The sequence below is a fragment of the Haliotis rufescens genome, unplaced genomic scaffold (genome assembly GCF_023055435.1).
Source record: "Haliotis rufescens isolate VD_foot unplaced genomic scaffold, xgHalRufe1.0.p SCAF_1, whole genome shotgun sequence".
Lineage (NCBI taxonomy): Eukaryota > Metazoa > Mollusca > Gastropoda > Lepetellida > Haliotidae > Haliotis > Haliotis rufescens.
In genome coordinates this window covers 26914686-26920685 of record NW_025963779.1, presented here as the reverse complement: position 1 = coordinate 26920685, position 6000 = coordinate 26914686, and the positions used below count along the sequence as shown (strand labels likewise).

General features: G+C 39.0%; 1 protein-coding gene across 2 annotated transcripts in view; it reads left to right on the top strand.

Moving 5' to 3' along the window:
• Positions 1-6000, top strand: part of LOC125378529 (calpain-3-like) — a 49766-nt gene continuing 43766 nt past the window's right edge. For both annotated transcript variants that reach the window (XM_048393963.1, XM_048393967.1), the window contains exon 1: positions 1-247. The gene's annotated coding sequence lies outside the window, so the exon portion shown is untranslated. The remainder of the gene's footprint in view (positions 248-6000) is intronic.

Genomic DNA, 6000 nt, shown 5'->3' with positions numbered 1-6000 from the left:
AGTTATTATAACAGCATGTATGGAATCGATTGAGAATGTAGGTATAAGAAACATTAGTTACATCTGATATTCCGAGCGCATGCGTACAGGCGAGCACGTGCTGGTAGCTCAAGCTGCGAACGGCAGGTGTTCGTTTGACAGTTAAAGTCGTCTGCTCGTTTCCCTGTGCAGATGGTGAATGGGACGTCACTTAGGTTAAGGTTTGATGGACATTTGGACTGACGACAAATATGAAAGTGTCACATCGGTGAGTACTGACGTTTTCTACTTTAAATAATTTTATTGAAATAGTATTAGTCTGCTTATGTTGTTCTATTTGTATGCGCGTGGGTGCATGGGTGCATGGGTGCATGGGTGCATGCGTGCATGCGTGCATGTTGTAGTGTGTGTTGGGTGTTTGTATTGGAGGGGAGATACATTTTATAGTTTCTTTTCTTACTGCAAATGTTCAAACCATTGGTATCGATTACTCGTGATCTGCAAATATATTTTCGAAGTTTGAGGACGAGGTAATACGCGGGGTATGCTAATGACAAAACCGAATCCATACTGACGCATCACCTTCTCTCTGCTCCAGATTATTTTTGAGCCAGCGAGTATTTACTCACATGTTATCTTTCACGTTAGGTATTGATAGTTTTCTACGGGTATTCAATAGACTCTTACTCCCTTCGGGACAGTAGTTTGGATATATTTAAACCAATCAGTATACCTTTCCTTTAAATAATTTTGTTTACAATGCTACGGGTGTTAATGCATCTGCACCTGTTCGTGTGCTGCACTCGATAGGTAAATAAAGAATCCTTGCCGACAATCGGGTACGCTAAAAAAGGTTTCATCAGCTAATTACACACAGTGTTGTTCTATCCATTTAAATAACATTTGCATGCGTATTTGTTCGCAAGCAGCTCAAATTTAATTGGTGTTTTATTTTGCGTATTTTACGTAAATACGCAACTGTACGGGAACACTGCATTCTAAGCTGTTTACTAATCTATGTATATGTTTTCGTCTGTTTGTGTTTTAATAATCGATGCTTTAAGACGTTCAGCCGACCAATCTGTTTGATCACCACTGTTTACCAATGGAGACAGACAAAATACAATTATAGTCAGGAAGTAGGTGCTATGAATACAAGGGAATCAGGCTCCGCCCATGTAATATACGACTCGCATACACCGGATATTCCAGTGAAAGATGACTTCCTGCCAGGAAGGAGATATCCTGTTTATTTCAATTTAGCTAATATTCAGCTAACTATAGCTCAATATGTTCTGGCATACATGTATTTCCTACTGAATGTTTTCCATGCGACAGTTCTTCATTGATAAGCTGCCGGATGAACTGTCTCTGAATATTCTTATGAAAAAATAATAATACTTCTGAACTGAACTTTAACCCAGCCCGCTATCAGCTTCATTAGAGGTACAGCATTGATACAGCAACATATACATCACTATTTAAAAATACACAATATATATCAACATATTTACCTAGCAGTGGCTTCAGCAAATAAAGATACAGGATTCGGTTACGAGACATATTGATAGGGTTAAATAGCAGTATAATAATTTTTCAAAGTTTGGGTAATTTTCTAAGTGTTCCTAATCTTTTACTGTTAATACAAATTTATTTTGTACACATTTGGTGAAGAGTAAATATATTTTCTAATTAGCTGTTTTCTCTTATCTTGAAATAGTGGACAGATAAATAGATAGTGGAACTCATCACCTAAATCAAATGATTTACAAAATGGACATTTTCTTTCAGTTAAAAGTATTTTTTTTCCATCTTCCAGATTCAAATGTGAGATTGTGAATAGAGGTTCTAAATGTAAATAAGTCTCGCCAAATACTTACTTTCATATATAAATAATTCATTTTTACATAGCTCCTTTAGAAGATTCATCTCGTGTGGCTTTCCAGCATTGTAAATTGATATACTTTGTTTTTAACCATATTTTAAGATGTTTGGACTACCGTGGTGATTTTCTTTAAAAAAATATGATTGACTGGTGTTTTGGCGGATCTGCTTTTCGAAGGTTTTATTTCAAAGGAGTGTCTGCCATTATGACCGTTGTTTACATGAGGGTATTTAGCTTATATATAGTAGGGATTATATCGAAAACAATACACAGTCCCAGAATATTCTTGAAAAAAATAATTATGCTTCAAACTGTTGAAAAAATTGTCTGCCACAGAAAATCTTATATTTTGCACGACAAGGTTCAGAATTGTCCAAGTGAAATGCAAATTACGTTATATTGTATGCTCTCTATATGGAAAAGGGGAGAAAGTCCGTGGTGGTCTGAGGCGGTGCTTTGGCGTCACCCACCTGTTCTAACCACTACCTGTTGTACTGGAAGGCAAGGCATGTTGTGTATCTGGGTGTTATGTAACCGCGATGTGATCCAGCTTTAGCGGATAATATAGGTCGCTGTTCCTACATATACACGCACGCCTTCCTGATAAATTACGGTCTCGGTCAGTGTAAGTGTAGACGATGATATTAAACATACGTTAATTTTTGCATGAAACAAATCTGAAATTGTAAATTACACTAGGTACGTTTGAAAAGGTTTTGATTGCGGACATAAATCTTTAAAGAGAAAGTCTACCAGTATCTACATTCAAATGATAACGTCACTGTCATCATATTAACTTACCGAGAAGTGAATATTGATAATAATTATGATTATATGGGCTATATATGGGTACATAGACTCGCCAGACATCTAATGTGTACACAAGAAGCTACTGATAATCAAGGATAAATTAAACCAACTCACAAAACGCGTTTGAGCCAAGTAGGCGGTGCACAGAATTTGGGCAAACATATTTCAGTTTGTTACAGGTGGAAAGGGTGTAGGCATGTTGTGCAAGTGCAGGTCATGACACTGGAATTGACTACGCCCTCGTCGACACACGTGTTGCTCATAAGACTATCAAGAGATCGGCGTGACAAGTCGAGACCAGAATTCTCAAAAAGTCGTTTGATAGAAGTTAATTACAAACAAGAAAACATGTCAAAGCTAGATAAGCATGACCAAATCATACACCCTCAGGCTCGAGAATTGGCCTATAATGTCATGAATTACATGGAGAAAGAATGTACAAATAGATCTCAAGCAAAGTCAAAAGCTAGCATTGCCACTAGTCTATCTGTATCTACCCAAAGACGTATATACGTCTTTGATCTACCCTAAAGCGCATCAGAGCAGAAGGTATCGTCGGTGACAAAGGCGAGAGTAGTTTCATTAGCCCAAGTCAGTCGTGGAATCGTCCAATGATCAAATCCCAACTTGACGATTGCGACCAGTGCGTTGTTCGCAAATTTGTACACAATTCGTATGTAGTGCGAAAACAACTGCTCCATGACACATGATAAAAACTGATTTGAATTATGAGGGTTCTCCTAAAACATATGGGCTAAAGATGGCGTAAAACGCAGTCAAATCGCAAGGCGTTAATGGAACGGAGAGATATTGTTGCAAAGCGAATGCAGTACTACCTTGTACTACAACCATACCGAGATGGGAACCGGCCGGTCATCTTCATTGATAAAACATTTTGGTATGTGTACCTCACTGTCCCAAAATGTTGGCAGCTGGAGGGAGACATGGCTACGTGGGGTTGGAGGGGGGTTGGGAATCTTCCTGAGGCAAGTCTAGTTTCCACCCTTGCCGAACTAGGTTAGAATTATGGAGTAACATTTTGACTGGACTGACGAATCTATGCATGGTCCACTCAAAATGGCGTAACGAAAACGACATCCGGTTCGAAAACTGACGTGTAGATATCGGTCGATTGCCGGATTTGCAAAGTATGTGTACCGCGTTTGATATTGCGTTTGACAAGATGCTCAATGCCTAAATGCTGTATCTTGCAAAATCTAACAAATCCGTTTCCGTGTACCGTGTAGATACCATGCTAAACTAACATGGACATGCTGTTCTGCGTCTCCTCCTTACCATGCAGACTTAAACCCAAGTGAGTTTATTTGGGCCATTGCGAAGAATTTTGTTGCCAAACAAAACTTGCAGTTTACCCAAAAAAAACCACTGAATTTGGATCTGTGTGTGAAGAACGAGTTCTGCAATCGGTGCTAAGGAATGGTCTGAATGTTGTAAGCAAGTCCGATGTGTTGAAGATGGCTACTGTCAACAGAAAAATGCGGTTGAAAGAGAAATGGACATCATCATTGTCGAACTTGGTCTGACGAGTTGTTCAGTTACAGCAACCGCATCAGAATGTGAAGACTAGTACTATGGTTATACAACAATCTCAGTATAAATCCAGCTAGCAACATTACATTTACGGCATGCTGAAACCCAATAAGCCTTCACGTGGGATTAATTAAGGAGTATGTCATTGAGTCAACTATCACAACGTTACAGCCTCAATCTTCACAATCATTGGATGAATGGCATGACACCATTCATTATTGCTCTCTGTGGTTAAAAAGGATTCCATTTTCACAGCAAATGAATTCCCTTAATTGTCACGGTACTTCTCAATTGATGTCATTTATGCAAATTTGCTGTCACAATTTTCACTATCATCAGGTACCTCACATCAGCACGTACTATTAACTCGCTACTAGAGCTCGTTGTTAGCCGAGACAGGACACGCACACATCCATCGTACTACTTGTCGCGGACCACCCGTTACCTCTTTCTTCACAATGGTACGTGCAAGTGGGCGGACCTCATACATAGTCATACACAGCATATATCAAGTCACAATTCAACTTACCCTGGCAAATCAGTACACCCCTGGCAGGTTGATGTCGTTTATGCGCGAGGGGGTTAAGATGGCAGTGCACATCAAGTATAATTTTCTTTTGAAACTTTTGAACATCTCTAATATAGTGTGTGATTGGATATATGTGCTGTATGCTTTATTGTGTACAATTGGCTACGTGTGCAGTATGTCATATTGTGTGTAACTGGTTATGTGTGCGATATGCCATAATGTGTATAATTGGCTGTGTCCAGTATGCTATATTGTGTGTAACTGGCTGTGTGTGCAGTACGCCATATTGTGTGTAACTGTCTATATGTGCAGTACGCCATATTGTAACTGGCTGTGTGTGCAATATGCTATATTGTGTGTAACTGGCTATGTATGCAATATGCTATATTGTGTGTAACTGGCTATGTATGCAATATGCTATATTGTGTGTAACTGGCTAAGTATGCAGTATGCTATATTGTGTGTAACTGGCTATGTGTGCGATATGACATATTATGTGTAACTGGTTATACGTGCAGTATGCTATATTGTGTGTAACTGGCTATGCGTGCAGTATGCTATATTGTGTATAACTGGCTGCGTGTGCAGTACGCCATATTGTGTTTAACTGGCTATGTGTCCAGTACGCAATGTATGCATTTCCGCACTTAGCAGTATTCCAGTTATGTGACGGCGGTCTGTAAATAATGGAGTATGGACAAGACAATCTAGTGATTAACATCATGAGCATCGATCTACGCAATTGGGATACGATGACATGCATCAACCACGTCAGCGAGTCTGATTAGCCGATCTCGTTAGTCACCTCTTTCGACAAGCATTATCTCCTTTTACGGCAAGCACGGGTTGTTGAAGACCTATTCTACCACGGATCTTCAATGAGATCTATCTTCAACAAAAAACCACAAGAAAGATAAACTATAAGTAATCAAAGAAAACGGGTTCTGAGCAACGTGCTAATAAAACATCTCAATGTGATAAACAAGAACGTTGTCATGGTTACTTTTGCTTTAAGTAATTACCTATTGTTTATACAGTGGTTGGAAGCGTGCTTAATTCCTGTTTCTTCTCGTTATGATTAGGACCAGCGTTTAAATACAGTATGGTCGACATTAACTAAAGTCGCGGGTTAATTAACTTCATAATTTCATAGTCTCCGGGAATAACATGTGACATTTGTACCTTGCCAGCGTAATTAAACGCTACATGTAAAACTTATAGAGTCAGCGAGTAACTGTTGACATTG